Consider the following 19,497-nt stretch of genomic DNA (forward strand, 5'->3'; position numbering starts at 1 on the left):
TTCGAATGTTGTGGAATGATATAACTTGAATAATATGTGTGACTTAATCATTTCCAGTCATACCATACTACAACGTTCGAAAAAAAAAATACATCTCTTCATTCTGGCTCAGAGCGATCATTTGATAAACTCCACCTCTTTTTTCAGTTTCTAAAGTTTTCCTCAGTTTCGTAGCACGTTAGTACAAAAATGATTTCTTGTGGATATTCTGTCGAGCCGGACCGATAGCACTCTCATTGAAGCAACAAAATAACATGTTTTGTGTCGTGTTGCGCAGCTTGGTTGAAGAAAATGGTCCCGTCCCCGTGTCGTATGAAAGCAGATTATTGCGTGTTTGACATTGCCAATGGTAGACATGAGTATAAAGGTCAAAATTCTGCTGAGGTATCAAAATATAACCGTTTCTGTTTTCTGCTGCCATCCAGCACGAGAACAAGTATAAATTATAACCGGTCCTTCTCAGGGCCACCAACACGTTCTTGAGACAATGTTGAATTTTTCCTCGCTTGCAAATGCTGAAATTCGCGGTTTCCGTCTGTTACACATGATGAAAAATTTTACCTACTTCAATCACATAGTTGAAGAGCACCAAAAGGTGCTATTATATTTCACAACAGTAACAACAACAACAGTAACATCTCCCGGTTTCTCTAGTAGAATTGCCTGCCATTTTCAATAATTCTGCAGCTACCGAAAACTGCATAACAGTCGCCAGATAGTCAGGTGCTTTTTGTGACGCTCTCGATGTTTTTGGTTTTTGAAATTGGATCCCTGTAATGAAATTGGTCCCCTGTATATGTTGCCGTAAGACGTAATTCTACGTCAAAAAGCATGTTGCGGTTCAAAATCGGTTGCTAATGACAAACTTTGAGCTGCCCTAACATTGGGGGAATAAAGATACACGGACAACATGCACTGTGGAAGCTATTTCACATTCAGTAAATTAGACGGGTGCGACAAATTTAAATTGCTAGGATGCAACACAGAATGCTTGTTTGCATTGACAAAAATTATTAACTTTCAATGACTTGTTTATTTGCCTTGAAAAAAGCATTTAGATGTTCAAAATTGGATTTCCTGATTGCAATCTTCATGCAGCCCAAACACGGGGGGAATAATGGCTGTCTGGCGACACACGCTGAGAAGAACCGCGCTGCTCCTGAGACGTGGTGACCAACCACAGGGCTAGTGCTGCTGCTAAGGAAGGACGACTGCTGTTGTCGCTGTCTAGAACTATTATGAGCGGCTCCGGCTGAAACAGGCTCTTATATAGGCCAAATAGCATGTTTTCAATTGCAAGGTATATGATCCTGTCGACCGTGCTTGGGAAGCAAGCATATAACGACCAATCAGAGGTCGAATTTTTCGTTTTGACAGAGCTTGACTATTTTCAATAGTACAATAGTGTGAATAATAAAATTACAATTATCTTATTTTGGGAAGAATCTTAGAAGATTTTCCAATCTATTGCTGCAAGAACGAAGGAAATCCATCGAATACTAACCGATTTATTAGCATTTGAAATTGGACATATTTTTCACTTTTTTCGGTTTTAGATTTTCATTTCACATCCCTATGTAGCCGAACTTCCTGAGAGAAGTATTCTACTTCAAAACTTATAACAGTGCATCAAGTATATAATAATTTAACACTTTGTTCTCTTGAAAATGGTTAGCTTTGTTTAACAGAATATTATTTTTGGAAGCCCATATGGAACAAGTAAAGGAACTGCACTTGGTTGTTCAAATTGATGGACCCGTTAACTGGAAATTATTATAACTTCCAGACCGGAGAAACTGGCAGCGGACAAAGTAAAGGCAGAACCAAACGGGATGTCTTCATTAGATAAATGTAAAGATGTTAAGTTGTTGCTCGTTCACTTGGCGTATCAATACTGACAAACTCTATCAGATCGACAGCCTATTTATTAGAGTGACACTTCAGAAAGTGCACGCTTATTCAGTTTACGTGATAATGAGTAAACAATACTCATGTTTTTATATTCTCTTAATCAACCCTGAAAGGTAGATTTAAATTACGTAATAGGGATATTACAGCTCTTCCTCTTTAAGATATAACAATGTTTGATTGTACAAATGATATTTATAATTTTACAAACTAGATAACAAAATTCGAAAATGTACAAATCATTACTCAATATCATATACAAAGTTTTGATCTCGTTTCGGAATTTTTCTTCTTTCTGATCTCCTGACGGGAGATAATATATCGATGAGCTTTCTCTTTCGACTGCTCTCTCCAGGTTGTTTCGTGATCCCAGTCATTCTGGCTGGAAAAGCTACATTTGGACGAACTAACCGGTCCGACTCCACCATCCTAAGCTGATTCCTGTGGGCGCTTATTGGAACGCTTCCAATTTCCACCTGGAAGACGTTTTTAGAAAGTTGTCTTAGAAAAGTTGCTTTTATCCATCTGGCATGGTTTTGTGGGCTATGGTTTTTATACCACACCACATCACCAGCCATCAGATTATTTAAAGAATCCGCTACATCTATAGCATTATTATTCTTAGTGCTAAATTCATCATCTGGTGGTTCAAGTGGTTCATGCTTTGTTAGTTGTGTTAAGTATTGTTTGTAGTTTTTTTTTGGATTGATTAGATCTATTAGTGTTTTAGGTGTGAAAGGAAAAATCCTTTCTGATGGACATTGTCCATCAACCGTCGAACAATTACGATAATTAAATAAAAATAAATTAATCTGGTCCTCTAAATTCAACTCGGCAACTTCCGGCTCAAGCAAAAACTTTTTCCGCCTGACCATTGCTGGCAGGATTATATGGAGGACTCTTGAAACCATGAATGCCTTGTTTGTCAAGAAAATTTGTAAAAGCCTGCGAGTTGAACGGAGGTCCACCGTCTGAAACCAGAACATCAGGCAAACCATATCGAGCAAAATATGCTACTAGTTTTCTCAAAGTGTTACCTGTGTCTGTTCCCTTCTTCATCCATTCTATTTTCACCCACTTTGAGAAACTATCGACGATAATTAAAAAAGTGTGGTGTTGGAAATAAAAGAAATCTATATGTATTCGACTAAAGGGTCTTGTAGTAGGGATCCATTGAGACTGTACTTTTGATTTGGGAACTATCGCCATACCGTTGCATGCATCACAACTAGCGACAAATTTATACCCCACCAATATATGTATCGTCTTGCCAATTGCTTCATTTTTACTATGCCTCCGTGATTGGCGTGTAAAAGTTTCAAAACATCGCTCTGCATTGCTGTTGGTATGATTACTCTGTCTTTATAAAGTAAGCATTCGTCTAATAATTCCAAATCCTGCTGATTTGAAAATATATTAGCATAGCGCTTGTCAAGCCGTTTAGGCCAACCACGTTTCATATAAATATTTATTTTCTGCAGAAATTTGTCGTTCCTTGTCTCTGAAGCAATTTTCTTATAGTCGATAGGCAAACTACCACCAAAATTATTGCTTTTGATTTTGAATTATAAATTGAAAGTTCCAAAATATATTTTTGCAATCTGGTCACATATATTGAATGTTTACCTGCCTTCACAAAAAATTCCTACTAAAGGCTTATGGTCTGTATATACATAAAAAAATTTCCCGTATAAATATTTATGAAACTTCTTAATAGTTGACACTAAAGCCAAAGCTTTAAAATGAAGAATAGGGTAGTTCTTTTGCGCTGAATTGAGAGAAAACGAAGTAAAACATAAAGGTTTTTCAACCTCGTCAATAATATGAGCTATTACTCCTCCCAAACCGTAGCCTGAAGCATCCGAATCAATTGCTATGGGTTTATTTAGATCATAAAACTCTAAAATATTTGCATTTAATAAAGCTTTTTTACTTTCCTCAAAAGCTTTGTTACAGTTATCAGTCCAGACAAATTTTACGTCGTTTTTCAAAAGATTATACAAATCATACAATTTTGAAGATAAATGAGGAATGAATTTACTGTAGTAATTTATCAGACCCAAAAATGATTTGACTTCTGAAACATTTTTTGGTATTTTTGCCTTCTGAATTGTGGCAATTTTGTCTGGGCAAGGCATCAGCCCGTCTTTGCTTATAATATGTCCTAAATATGGAAGAACTGTAGCAAAAAATTTGCATTTGTCAACATTTATTTTATTATTTGCATGACTCAGTCTTTTCAAAACTTCAAAAAGCTTTTCTTTACAGTTTTCCAAGTTAGCTCCAGCGACTAATACGTCATCTAAGTAGCAATAAACATGTTCTAAACCTTTTAAAGCCTGATCCATCACTTGCTGAAATATAGACGCACTGGATGAAGCACCCTGCGGCAGTCTATTATAGGTGAATAAGCCCTTTATAGTGTTTATCATCATAACCTTTCTCGACTTTTGTGTAAGGGATAACTGGGTATATGCTCCCTCTCAGTCTAAAGCACAGAAAACCTCACACCCAGCTAACTCAGCAAAAAGATCCTGTGCTGTAGGTAATGGATAGGTATTTGGAATCATTAATTTATTTATAGAAACCTTGCAATCTATTACAAGTCTAATATCATTATTTTTTTTTTGCTACTACAATTACTGGAGATGCCCATTCACTGGTTTGTATAGGAGTAATAACTTTCTCCCGCTCCAGTTTGTCCAAATACAACAAAATTTTATCCCTCAAGCGGTAGGGAACGTCATAAGCTTTTTTAAAAATTGGTCTGTCAGTCTTCAATTCTAAATCCGCCTCAAAGCCGATGATCGGTTTAGAAAAATCTTTCTTAAACAAATGACTATAATTTTGTTTAATTTCTTGAATAATTAAACAAGCGCTTCTATCCGTCACATTGTTTACTTAAAAAAATCTGAGAAAAAAATTCTCCAATTAGGTATAAAAGCATCCAACCATGGTCTGCCTAATAGGGGGATAAATTTGTTTTCACAATTCAATACTAGAAGTTTTAATAATTCAGTTTTTCCCTTAGAAGTAACCAAAACCTTGGCTTCTCCCTCAATAATTAATTTAGCACCATTGACAACAATCAATTGCTTAGTCGATTTTTTTAAAGAATTTGTAAAAAGAGAGAAATACTGTGTTTTATTTATAACCGAAACAGAGGAACCACAGTCAACCTTCATTTCTACTAGTTTATTCTCAATTAAAACAGATACAAGATATGGTTCACTTATTTTGTTAATTGAGGATATATTCATACACTCCAAATTACCTTCGTCTGAATCACTGTCGGTCTCTTCCGAACGCCTGGTGTTTATGAAGTCAGCCAGACTTTGGGTTCCTGAAGTTCCTGGTTTCATTTGGTCTACTAAGTGGATCGCTTCCCTTTTCAAATCTTTACGCTTAAAGTATCGTCGCTTGAGATGTCCTCTTATTCCGCAAAAATCACAAACCCGAAAATCTTTATAGACTTCTCTTAACCCAGCTGGTTTAAAATTTGTAGAATTCCAGCGCTTATCGGACTGAAAACGTTTTTGATCGGTATATGCTTTGTTGTTACTCCATTTTCTATTTGGCCCATGGAAACCTAATCTTTGTTTAACTGGCAATTTATCCTTCTCTTCTTGCTCTTTTATCAGTTTATTCAAGTTTAAAATTCTTTTCATAGCTGGACCGACTGGATCACCAGGTCTATGCATGGCTGCTACCTGTTCTGTACATTGTACATTATTCTTTGCTGCTTCCCAAGTTTGAATTATTCTCTCAGCCGACTCAAGCGACTGATCCGCTTCACCGAGAATCTTCTGTTCAAGAGGGACCTCTCTCAAACCTGCCAACAATCTATCACGTATTGCTGTATCTTTAAATAAACCGTAAAAGCAAAGCTCTGCCTGGAGCTTTAGTGTGAATAAAAAATCTTCAGCTGATTCATCAGCTTTTTGAACCCGCTGATTGAAAGAAATACGCTGACATATACCAGAAGCCGTTTTATCTATTCGCATTTTAAGTTTCTCCAGCATTGTTGCTAGCGGGATATCTATTAAATTACCAGTGGGAAATAAAAGTTTCAGTTCCGCATATATATGAGGTCCTCCCAATGTGATGAAATGAGCTTTGCGATCTTCTTCTGGAGTTTTGTGAGCCATGAAGAAAAAATCCAATCTTTCTACCCAATGCGTGAAAGAAGTGCCTTTCCGATAAGGCTCTATCATTGTAGATAAGGTTGAAGACATTTTGCAATTCAATTTCAAAAATTGTAAAAAAAATAATTCGAAAAATTCAGCAAATTTAAAAAACAATGTTCCACGAAGTTCAACAATATTTAAATTTGATAAAACAATTAAGAACCAAATTATTTTGCATTCACTTTTTCAAAAATGTCAAAAAAAAATTATCCAAAATTAACCAACACAATTTATCACTATTTTTTTTAAATCGTGACAAAAATCGGTATAAATATAATTACGAGCAAAGGAAAAAAAAAACAAAATAATATTTGTCAACGTTTGCTCATGAATTTATAAAAAAAAAGAAATGAAATGACTCACCAGCTTATCCGTGGCAAAAGGGATTTATCATTTGCAAATTACTTCTTGATCCTTTTCGGGTCGTCACTACTTATGCCTTCGAATTACTAACCGCAGCTGCCGGTATGTCCACCAGCTTTCCTTTCCTTTCGGTATTCAAAGTTTGATGCCGACAATGGCCTTTTGTTCACTTTTAATCCTCGTCGCCACTTATTATAACTTCCAGACCGAAGAAACTGGCAGCGGACAAGTAAAGGCAGAACCAAACGGGATGTCTTCAATAGATAAATGTAAAGATGTTAAGTTGTTGCTCGTTCACTTGGCGTATCAATACTGACAAACTCTTATTATTATTATTGTTTTTATTGAGGTTTTAACATAGGAGTCATTCACCTCCGACTGACAAACTCTATCAGATCGACAGCCTATTTATTAGAGTGACACTTCAGAAAGTGCACGCTTATTCAGTTTGCGTGAAAATGAGTAAACAATACTCATGTTTTAATCAACCCTGAAAGGTAGATTTAAATTACGTAATAGGGATATTACAGAAATCAATACTTTTTTAAAAATTTTCGATTTTCTTCAAAACTTGGATTACCAAAATTGCTTTAACTTTTGAATTTCTCTATAAAATTATCTAAACCAACATATCATTAGCAAAGATAAAGATGAGTCCTTCTTTTGCAAATATCAAAATGGGTGGTCGCCATATTGGATTTGGCCGCCATATTGTTTTCTTTCAGAAAAAAAAGTTTTTGAAAAGGTGCCCACCCACCTACTTCGAATTTCATTATTCCATGCTTTTTTACATAAAATATGTTAAAATTAAAGATATATGTTGTCTAGCACAAAAATTATATGAGAATTACCATAACATGTATGACTCGACCTGTTGGTTTTTCTTTAAATCTTACTTCACTAAAAATGCTGTAACACATGATATTCCTTAAAGAATATTTCCAACAATCTCATCATTAGGAAGCAGATAGAAAGGACTTTCTTTTACATATATACACAGAGATTCTAGTAGATATTCGGTCTTTCCATTGTGACTTAGAGAATATTCTCTTTCTTATAGGTAATATTTCCCTTGCGGTATGAAAGAAAAGAGGGAGTGTGATCTCTGGATCGTCTTGACGTGCTTTCATTCCCTGCAGCTTCTTCAAAATTCAGATAACTCACGAATTCGAATTGAATTATATTTGACTGCTGTTCCAAGGCCCAATAAAAAAACAACTTAGCATCGGTGATCAGTTTGTCCGGAACTGACGTCAAACTGTACGTATGTGATATAAATTAATGTGTACCCGATCAAACGATTATAACAAACCGGTAACGCAAATATATCTGAGCTTGATAGAAATAACAAAGCTTGTAATATTCTTAATATGCCAGAATGATAAAAAGTACAGAATTGTATCAAGTTCTGTTATCATACACTTGAATGTTTAAAAGTGTGTTTTTTGAAGCATGCTTATAACAAAACTTGTTATTCAACTAACAAACAATTGTACATTCTAACTATTTCTGATCATTTTCTGACAAAAACCTTACAAAACTTGCTATAATTTGTAATAATCAGTAAGTAATTTTGATAGGAATTTTGATATTTTAACTATTAACAAGACCAAGTTTAGAACACAAGTTGATACAAAAAGCTCGTTACAAAATATCAAGATTTGTTATAATCTTGATATTTTTGACTGATCGGGTATTTGATAAAAAACGAATCAATGAATTCGATTTCATAGAATCACTACGATTTAATGAATTAATAAAAACTGTACCTACATGCTGCACGTATGATTGTTTCTCCAACTCCATCGCAAGCACATTTTCCATGGTAACTGACATGGAAATGCCACTCAATGTCCATATCGAAATCCTTTTTGATAAAGGCTAAATTTATTTATATATTGTTGGCCTGCTGCGTTGAAACAAATGATTTTTAATTGAAAGCGCAAGATAACAGCGTCACAATCGCCTGACGATTTTGAATTGTCTATCTTTTCCATCCCCTCTCTAATGATGGATTGGTTAAGGATATTCTATGAACAAAATAACGTGTTACAGCATTTTCAATGAGGTAAGATTTAACGAAAAACCAAACGGTCGAGTCGAACATGTTTTGGTAATTTTTAAATTATTTTTGTGTTAGACAAAATACATCTCTAATTTTGACATATTTGTTGTAAAAAAGTAGGATCTTTCGAATGGAATAATAAAATTGAAGGTAAATGGGTGGGCACCTATTCAAAAATCAATTTTTCTGATAGACAACAATATGGAGACCAAATCCAATATGGCGTTTAGGAAATTTCATAGCGAAATTTAAGAGTTAGAGCAATTTTGGTGAACCAAGTTTTGAAGAAAAACGAATTTTTTTTTTTAAATAATGATTTCCAGATAACGGAGGGTCCATCATTTGCTTGACGAAATGCAGTTTCTTCACTTGTTCAACATGGGTTTCCAAACAACATAACTTGAATCGTTTTCAATACCATCATGTGAATAGTGGGACGGTTTCATCCGAAGTTGCTCATTCTTAAAAAAATTGTTTTAAAACGTTTTATTCTAAATTTCTTCTCCCACCAACGTTTGACGATTTTGTGATTTACAAAAATTGGAATATGGAATAATTGCTCAGAATAATTTTTTATCTGTTTTACAAATTGCTTGTCCTCTCCGGTAGCAGTCATGGAGAAAATCATCGGAAATATTGTATACACAATCAAAAAAAAGTCGTTTGGTTATTTTTTTCACAATAGTCCATCGGTAAAGTGTAATAATACCGGTATTCCTGCAAAAAAGCATCAAATTGACGACTGTTCTGTAAGATCTGTAAGTTTTACCATAATTTTGTTAATTTTTACCGAAATATTTGCTTATTTCTACATTCACCGAAATCTGTATAACTATTTACCGAACAATCTGTAAAAATGCCAATTTGTGAATGTGGTGGCCATTTTTCTCATACGTGCAACCGTGCAAGACGCGAATAATTTCTATTGGTTTTAATTGTTGTTGTGTGTAAACATAGGATATTCATAATTTGGAAAGTGTTTATGATGAATTACTGAGACAGAATGTACGAATCGCTTACATTTTTCGTAAGGAATCTGGTTAATTTAGTTTGATTTTAGACGGTACCAGCAGGCTCAATAATAACCTACTTTTTCTGTCACCCGTATTTTTACAGGTGCGTTGGATATTTTTGTTCATTTTTCACTTTCTTTCGGTGAATTTTACTGGCTGCTCGGTTTGGAACATTACCAAAAAAGCTGCGAAAATTTCCGACCATTCGGTTGGTGGTTTCACAAATCGTTCGGTAATTTACGGAAACACCGAAGATTTCACCGAACGTTTAGCTGTTGAGATTCCGGTAAAATTTTACCGAATTCGGTGTTTTATTTTAAGTGTGTAGAGGAAACGGCAGAGGCTGAATACAGCAGAATAATGAAAAAAAAAAAAAATCTAAATTAATCCACCTAGCGGTCAGATCCAGCCTTTCGAATTTAGTTGTGCATGTTCGTTATAGATGTTATCGCGGAGTGAGTTTATTTTCTAAATTTAAAATTGTTTTTTTTTTTTGGAAAAGTTCGCGGATGGTTGTGCGAGGCCGTGATCAAGATTGGCCAGCTGGTTCCTGCTTTGAAATCATCACATTGTTTGGTGGTTTTCGGTTATTTAACACCTAAAGAATTGTTAAACATATATACAGGTGTTCTATTGAAATGTGCTGAGTGCGAAAATTGTGAAGTTCCACAGAAAAAAGTGAATTTAATTGTGAAAATTGAATATTATTGCGTTGCTTTTTAGATTCACCAAAGTGTTTATTTTTTCTTGTTTTTTTTTTTTCTATCGCTGTCTTGGCGACGGTTTGAAAGTGTGGAGTGTGTGGTGTTATTACATACAATAAGGAGAGTGTTTTTCGAGCAGCTGCTCCACATAGTTTTATAGTGATTGAATGCTCATTAGGGATTTATTCATTGGCATAGTGCAAATTATATTTGGCTTGTATCCAATTAAACTTGAAGTGAAAATTTGCCAATAAGATCAAAACCATGCATGTTTTTTACAGTGTTTATGTGCTATCTCTTTTCAACGAATAAAATGTTGTATGGATTAAACGAGTGTGTGAAGGCATACACGCATGTTGCCACTGTACTGCCATTTGAAGAAAGTCCAAAAACGATGAAAACAACTCGAAAATGAAGAGATGAAAGCTAAGTATACGTTTTGTCTTGTCTGTATTGTAAAGTGATATTTTGATGCTTGTTTCTTGTTTTACTTTATGTGAGAAAACAGATACAAAGAGATTTTGATTTCATCGTTGAAATTGTGTGCGCGGTATTTTTTTCCGCAGGGTTTCAGTAACAAGTTTTATTTTTGTCCACAAAGTGTTAGTGTGGTTTGTGGAGTTTGGAGTATGTGTTTCTCAGGAATCATATGCTTTGATTTTTTTATTGTTCTAGCTTTTGACCAGTTGTTTTACATAATTTGTTATATTTATGACTAGTTCGGCACTTTGTCAATAAATTTAAAAATATATTCAGGCTTATATGTATATTTGCTTTTATTAAATTGTTGAGGCTTTGGATGCATGGAACATTGCCAATTTTTTTATTTATTAGGCGTATTAGGCGTACATTGTTAAGAGATATTCGACGTAAACGCCGAGTTCCTGCGCGTATGTGTCGGCCGGGGGGATTAAAGCGGTTGTTCGTAACGCTTCGGTGTAAACGCGTGTTCAGCCCGGGCGAGTTTTGCTGATATATGGACTTCCGGCGTGTGGTGATTTCGCGAAGTGAACCCAGATATTTCATCATATCTCTCTTATCTTCATCAACGTTAAGTCGGAGACTGCTCGCGCGTTGCATCTAAATTATTACATCGGAAATCGAAGTAGATTTCGTTGAGTCGATAAATATCATTTCAACCCCCGCGTTGGTACCTTCCATGAGGTCGCATTATCTTCAGATGGATCAACAACGCGCAATAGTTTTAGGTATAAAGAGTATCACCTTACGAGGAGATATACGGTAATTTTAAGTTGTCTCGGTTTAGTCAAAAATCCTGTATCCTCGCGTACGTTTTATTGTTGCGGTGTTACATTGTCAAACTAAATAAGTTCGAATCACATTATGAATATCGTGGCGGATGTAATAAACTTGTAGACGCGGCACTTGTTCTGAAGAACCCGACATTAGCGCATCGTTTACCAAAACGAACCCTGTTGTATACCTTCCCCTTTCTCCAACATCCCAGTGATTTCTCGTGGAAGTGCAGAGGTGTTCTCGGCTTCCAATAAAGCGAGTGTCACGTCAACATATTCCTATACAAACTCCTTCTTTGACCTGCATTCGGATGCGGCCGGCGCTGGTATTGCCTAATATAAAGATTTATGTCACCTGTTTTTACACATTGAAGATGCATGTTGGTCCCAAACATCATCTGTTGGTTCTTTGTGTAATTACAGCTGATCTGGCAATAACGGAGTAGCAACCGCGGGCGGTCAATCATGCTCATGCTCATGCTCATGCTAGCGGTCAGATCCAGCCTTTCTCATTCAAACTTATTATTTGTAAAAATAGATTTACATGAACGCTTCAATCCAATAAATGTATATTCACTCTTAAGGTTCTAAAAAATTGATGTTGTAATCTATACATATAAAAATCCAGTCCGGTATGTCTGTCTGTCTGGCTGTCTGATTCATATAGGCTCGAAAACTATCGAACCGATCGACGTGAAAATTCGTATGTAGGGGTTTTGGGTGCCGATAAAGGTTCCTATAATAGTTTGAGACCCCTCCTTCTTTTGGAAGGGAGGGGTCCCACACAAATGAAACACAAATTTCTGTACATCTCAAGAACTAATCAAAAAATAAAAACCAAATTTGGCAGGTGAATGTTTTTAGTGGTAAAAAATATGTCCATAATGTTTTGACACCCCTCCTTTTTTGGAAGGGAGGGGTGCCATACAAATGAAACACAGATTTCTGCACATCCTGAGAACTAACCAACTGAATGGAACCAAATTTGACAGGTGAATATATTTAGAGGTAACGAATATGTGCATAGTGGTTTGACACCACTCTCTTTTCTATGAGGGAGGGGTCCTATGCAAATGAAACAAAATTTTCGCACACCTCAAGAACCAATCAAAAAAATACAACCAAATTTGGTATGAGAATGTTTTTAGAGGTAACAGATATGTCCATAATGGTTCGACGCCCCTCTCTCTTCTGGAAGCACATGTTGCGAACTAAATACCTCCCAAACTGGGTATTTCCGGTGTCATATTGATGCCAAATCTGCTGAAAATGACCGAATACCACCCAATATGAATATATTCAGAATTAAGGCGATGTACAGAAGCCAAAAACCGAGGATGTTGTCATTTCGATAAAACCAATCATTTCAAACGATTTGTTATTTGACTTTGATCATATCCTATGGCCGATTCGTCGTGCATTTGCAGACTTAAAATACATCGCAAGGAATCAATGAATTTGGAACGTTCAAATAGTACAACACCACATATAAATTATGTTGAGGCCACATATATCGATCAAAGCGAGTATAGTTTCAAATAGTCTTTAAATTTCTTTTCTTTCCATAACATTTGAGCCACATATTAAATTGTTATGAAGTTTGTTATTTGTAAGTTTGAGAGATGACTCGTTCGTATGACACTAGTTATGTTCAAATAAGTCATGTAATCTTTGAGATAATAGACTTTCGTTGTTTTATTAACAATTTAATACATAACGGTTGCTTAAGTTCGATTATAGTCAAATAAAATGGGAACGTATAAGGCAGCCAAATTTTGAATCCACATGTTCAATCATAATTCATCAGTTAACACTTAACTAGTCCGCTCATCTGATAATAATATTGATCAAATCGGTTGTGTAGTTTCTGAGATAATGGAGTTCCGTGATTTTTACATTCCGGTACATTACAGACGAAGTTACAGTTCGATTACAGTAAAATTCAATAGGGTGTTATGAGGCTGCTAGACCATTCATTTGACACTAATTTTGTGGAAATCGGGTCAGCCATCTCTGAGAAAATTGAGTGAGTCCAAGTAGTCTGGTTCCTATTCATAGCTGCATTTCACATTTTTAAACATAACAGGCAAAGTAAAAGTCCGATTGCAAAACAAATCAATGGGGTATTATGGGGCAACTAGACCTTCCATATGACACTGATTTTATGAAAATCGGTACAGCCATCTCTGAGAAACATGAGTGACATTAAACAGTTTTCAGAACACGTTTCTTTTTATTACTTTTGAACCACAAGTTCAATCTTTATAAAACTTAAAAGTTAAGTGTATTTCTGGTAGCCCGTTCATTTGAAACCAATTTTGTTCAAATCGTTTGTGTGGTTTTTGAGATTGTGAGGTTTCATGATTTTTACATTTTGATACATAACCTCTGAACTAAAAATCTGATTACAATAAAATTTAATAGGGTCTTATGGGACAACAAGACCTTTCATTTGCAATTAGTTTCATGAAAATCGGTCCAGCCATCTCTGAGAAAAGTGAGTGAGAATAAAAATCTGCACATAAACACACACATACACACACACACACATACAGAAAATGCTCAGCTCGTCGAGGTGAGTCGAGTGATATATGCCATTTGGCCCTTTGGAGCACTTTTATACTTTCGGTTTTGTAAGTGATTGCTATACCTTTCTAGGAGAAAGGCAAAAATATGAATGGTTGTATGCAAAGCCACGACCACAAGGTTGATGTAGAGCTACATTAGGTTGTTTGTTATATCAATTGTATTGCCTTTTTTTTTTGAATTTTGTACAAAAGAGGAATTTGAATTTGCGTATAACAAAGACGTCAAATCACATTTTGAAGGCTGCTTTTTACGCTGCACCTGCCACTGACGCTGTTATCACTCCCGCTGGTACCGGACCGTCCTAGTGGCCATCCAACAGTAACATGATTTGAGCAGAAGTAGGCTTTAATATGGCCCAAATATTGCATTCATATATCATTCTGTGTTTTTAAAGGAAAAGAAAATTCAGTTCAGGCATGGAGATGAAGTCGAATTTACAATCGTTTTTTAAAGGCGTTCCAACATTTGAATGAATTGTACAGAATGAACAAGTAAGTATTAACTCTCCAATTAAGTATTTCATCTGTCCCCAAAAGTCCAATTTGATGTTTTATTCAATGTCGGATATGATGCTGACCGCATCTCTCTGCTAATCCCGACAGTGGGAATAAGGCATTCTTTTGATAACTCAGTGGAAAGCTGTTTTCACACTAAAAATTTCAATTTTGTTTCAGTTTTTGATTACCAGCATTATAAAATGTTCGGGTGTTGTTGAAATACGGTGGCTTTCCATTGGAGGAAGTGTCGGCCGAAATACTCCTGATGCTGCCGCTACCACACAAAGGCAGCTTTTCACTGATGGAAGTGCCGTTGTATTTACCACTGACGCTGCTACCTAGCAAAAATCGTCCTAATCGCCATAAACATGATTGGTTTGAGCTAGGTATGGTTCACTAGGTAGACCGTGCTAGGGAAATCAAGCATTAAGAAACTGAATGATCAAATTACAATTTCCTGCATTTCCTTTTTTCGTTTCTAGATTTTTTTTATTTCACCTATGAAGCCGCACTTCCTGAGAGACGCAGTTCTATGTAAAAAAATATGACTACGACGAAGATAAAGAGCTTGAGTGGTGGATCTTAGGTAATGAAGTTGCACCAAAAATCACTGCAAGTAGGAGAGCTAATTTTGGATCATTTACCATCTTCAATGTCTCCCAGTTGGTCTCGAGGTATGATGCTGGTCTAATAAGCCAGTCTTCGTAGGTTCGAGTCTCGGCTCGGGAAAGACAGTAAGTGTCAACAAAATCGTAGCGCTAGCCCCGTAATTGTCCTGTACAATGAACAGTTGGTTGCGAAGTTTGTGTATTAGTAAACAGAAGGTCGAGCTTCAATCGGAATGTAGCACCAAGGCTTTGCTTTTTTACCATCTTCAATGTACAACAATTCAGTAACTTCTGCTTTGTATAAAATCGAAAACGGCAATGGTTAGAGAAGGAAAGAAGTAACTGTTACAATCGTTGTTGCCAAAAGACCGACTTTACCTCTGCATCTCAAACGATTATAACGGAAAGGAAGGTACTTTTGTCACCGAGGTCAGTGACGGATTTTTATACTTTTGCCCTTTCCTCTACACGTCAGGATATAGATTCCACTGCTCTTCTTTATCACGCCTCGTTAGCTACCCGCCTTAGTATCGGCATTTATAATTGCCTGGAGTGGTATTTATAGAGCGTGAGGGAAGGGTCAATTAGGGACCATCCATTAATGATGTCACGCGTTTAGGGGGGAGGGGGTTTCGATTATTGTGACATTCTGTGACATATGGGGGAAGGAGGCTAGCTTGAGTGTGACATCACATTTCAACTAAAAAATAAAAAGTCACATACCTAACCACAGACTTCAACTCAGAACTATTTATGATTTTATCATCATTAATTAATAGCTCAACGATCCCTTCTTTTGCCTAAGATTTGCTTGAGATAAAATAAGTGGATTTTTTTTTCGTTAAAAGAGCATATTGTTCGATAATTCTGTTTTACCACATACATAAGACACACGTAACACTCAGGAAGAAATCTTCCAAAAAAATTGGTACAAAATGAACTACTCGAAAGGTACCACACTCTGAATAAAATCACTGTTTGAGTTGTTTTTGAAGGCCCTGCGGAGGTCTACCAGCGCAGCCTTTCATTTGCCTCGTTCATACTCAAAAAATGCTGCATTGATTTTGTAAATAACCTCTTGACAGTTCCTTATGGGATTTTCTTTGAGGCTCGATAAAGCCGAGAAAAAAAAATCATTCAGTTCATTATTTATCGAGCAGTTGGACAGGACGAGGTACGGAGTACTATGGGGCAACGTGTACCAGAAAAAAAAAACGCCAGTGTTACGTGTGTATTATGTATGTGGTTTTACCGTGCATGTTCGTTTATGAATGACAGCGCAATTTCATTTATTTTTTAGTCTCTCTCAATCCTACAAAAATTGTGCGTAAATAAAATTACTTGGTTATTGTAACATGTGGAGAAGATTTGGATTGCGAATTAATCGAAGAAGAGGAACTAAACATCATAATTTTTGTGTGTCATCATTTATGAGTCCCTTAGGTGGATGAGTGAGAGTCTGGGAACAAACCCATGTCCCTCTGATACCGACGGTCTGCTTCTACCAAGATTCGAACGCATGACAAATCGCTTGTCAAATCGAATTTTGTAACTTCGAGACAACAAGCTCTCCCATATAAAAATAGTAAAAAAAAATATGATAAAGACGATAAAAGAGGGACGAAAGAAAGGAAGATCGGAAAGAAAGATGGTGGAAGATGAAAGAAAAAATGAATGATAAGATATGGTGAAAAGAAAATGGATGATAAATGGAAGAGAAAAATAAGAGGAAAACTCAACAGAAAATGATGATGATGTAAGAGATAGTGATGATGTTGGATAAAACGTTGATAATAACCAGGAAAGCAAAGTAAAAGAAGCGAAAGTATAATTTAAAAATGGAACAAGAGGCGCGAGGAAAAAAATAAAAAAAATAGATAAATGAGACAGAAGAGAGCAGTTCCATATAAAATATCCTAATGTAATCATTACTGGCAGAAACTTTGCACAGCCTATGAGCTGAAAATATCGTATATAAAAATTGTCTATAAAAGGTCAAGAATATTTATCTCGAAAAGCTCATTTAAAAGGAAAGATTTTTTTTTAATAAAAACTATAAAAGGTTTACTAAACTTTGATGGTTATTCAACAATTGTGAAATGAAAGCAAAAGAAAAAATTTTCCAAAATAGGAAAAAAGAATTTTGACAGTGGTTAGCAAATATATTGCGGGAGATACTATATCGATGAAATAAACCGTTCTGGCTATAAAAATATTTCTAATCGATTCAAAAAAGTGATTACAAAAAAAACTGCAAGATGAACACGGAGTAAAATAATAAAAAATGACGAAGAAGTGCAAAAAAAGAGGCAAACAAAAATCAGAAATTAAATGAAATCAATGAAAATAAAAAAAAGTGATTTGAAAGATTAATAGGTTTTTATATTTGCCTTCTATCGTGATTTTTGTAAAGTTCAGGGTTATAGATAAACTGAAATGAGAAAATTAATAAGCAATGATAATAAAATCTTTGATAGAGGAAAAATAAATGGAAAATGGCGAGGAGAAAATAAACCATAAAAATAACGAATCATGATCACTCTGATAACGATTATAAAAAGTAAAAGAAAAACATATAGTGAAGAGAAGAAGAAGATAAATGAAAGAGCGTAGTAAGTATGAGGATAGATGAAGAAAAAATAAACAACGAATTCCATCTGTACAATGCACCAAATTTATATACCCTGCTATCTACCTCTACCGACACGTACAGATTATTGTTGTCCCCAGCGGCACAGCGTTATGTGCGGCGCCTTCTGAGATTTGCTTCTATACGAAAAGAGAGAAGACGATTCGAACGCAATTTGATTGTCTTTCAGATCGCAACACGATACCTACGCGTTAGCCCAACACGCCCACTGTGCGTCGACAACGACTATGTAGTCTTCACTTGGCATATTCATTTGTGTGCAATGAATATGTATCGAGTTCTAAATGAGTGAAAAGGGCTCTATTCATACAAGGTCCGGTGCAGTACTGTTACCTGTGCCAGCATGTTTTCCTTCAAGACAGCAGTTTCAATAAAATTTCAACAGCAGATCGTTAAATTGTCTGATAAAGGAGGTGGTTACGCTCCTTCGAAAAAGCTTCACCTTCAAGACATCAAAATACACTAAAGTCGCTTTTTACGCGGGTTTTTTTACGCGGCTTTTTTCACGCGGATTCCGGAATTTACGCGGTTTTTTACGCGGATTCCGGAATTTACGCGGTTTTTTTTTACGCGGCACGTATCCCCCGCGTAAAAAGCGACTTTAGTGTAGTCTAGGCTCAGGGAAGCAAAACATTAGTTGACCTATTGGGACGGGGAGACTCTGTCAAATTTAATTTTGCCGTTGATATAGAGGATAACGCAGCATGAAGTCTGTGCTAGGCGTGCTCGCAAATGATTGGTATATTGTTCTTGAAAATTCGACCTTGAAACTTTTATTCAATTTTCACTGCTAAGCAATGAAGTGATAATGATAACTAAAGTATCAAAAAATTGTCCATCATTTTATCAATCCAACGACAAATTGATTATTTTGATCCATCATGTGGTTACATCAGTATTACCGTTTGAAATCTTTCATTCCGACGTCACACTTTAGTTTTAGTTCCCGTAGAATGTATCCCGATATAGTGCGGTAAGACGTAGTCCTACGTCAAAAAATATAACAAAGATGGTGAAGGATGATTGATAGAAGCAGAAAAGTATGTAGTAAAGTCTGTGCCCAAGTGCACAGGCGTCGGTCAAACGTAGGACTACGGTAGGTGTGAAAAACTAATTCTGTCATACCCATACCATGCAACACTCACCATACACATACTCTACCAATATACGCAATAGACGCATACCACACAAACCCACACGATACATTCACAAACACAAACACGCTTCACACACACGCGCTATGCACACACTCACTACACATAAACTATACACACATACGCTATACACACATGACTTATTGTTAGCATACACATTTTTTATGTCTGCGTTAGAGAAATGAGCTAACCGCATTAAAATGAATGGTAATATTTGACCTTGAAACTTTTTCCCTTATTAAGTGAAAACGTAGTCCTACATCAAAAATTAAGAATGTAGAAAAGAGAGGAAAAATATTAAACCTAGAAGGAGAAAATAATAAAAAGTCAAATAGAAAGAAAAATCAAAACTAGGAGAAATAATAATGAGAGATGAAAAATTAACAAAAAACAAAAGAGATGAACTATTGTTGGTTCATATATATTATTTCAAGCTTCCGAAAAACCCATAATATGAATTGAAAGAGGAAAACGGAAAAAATGAACCAACAATAATGTTGATG

This window comes from Wyeomyia smithii, chromosome 2 (assembly GCF_029784165.1).
Source record: "Wyeomyia smithii strain HCP4-BCI-WySm-NY-G18 chromosome 2, ASM2978416v1, whole genome shotgun sequence".
NCBI lineage: Eukaryota > Metazoa > Arthropoda > Insecta > Diptera > Culicidae > Wyeomyia > Wyeomyia smithii.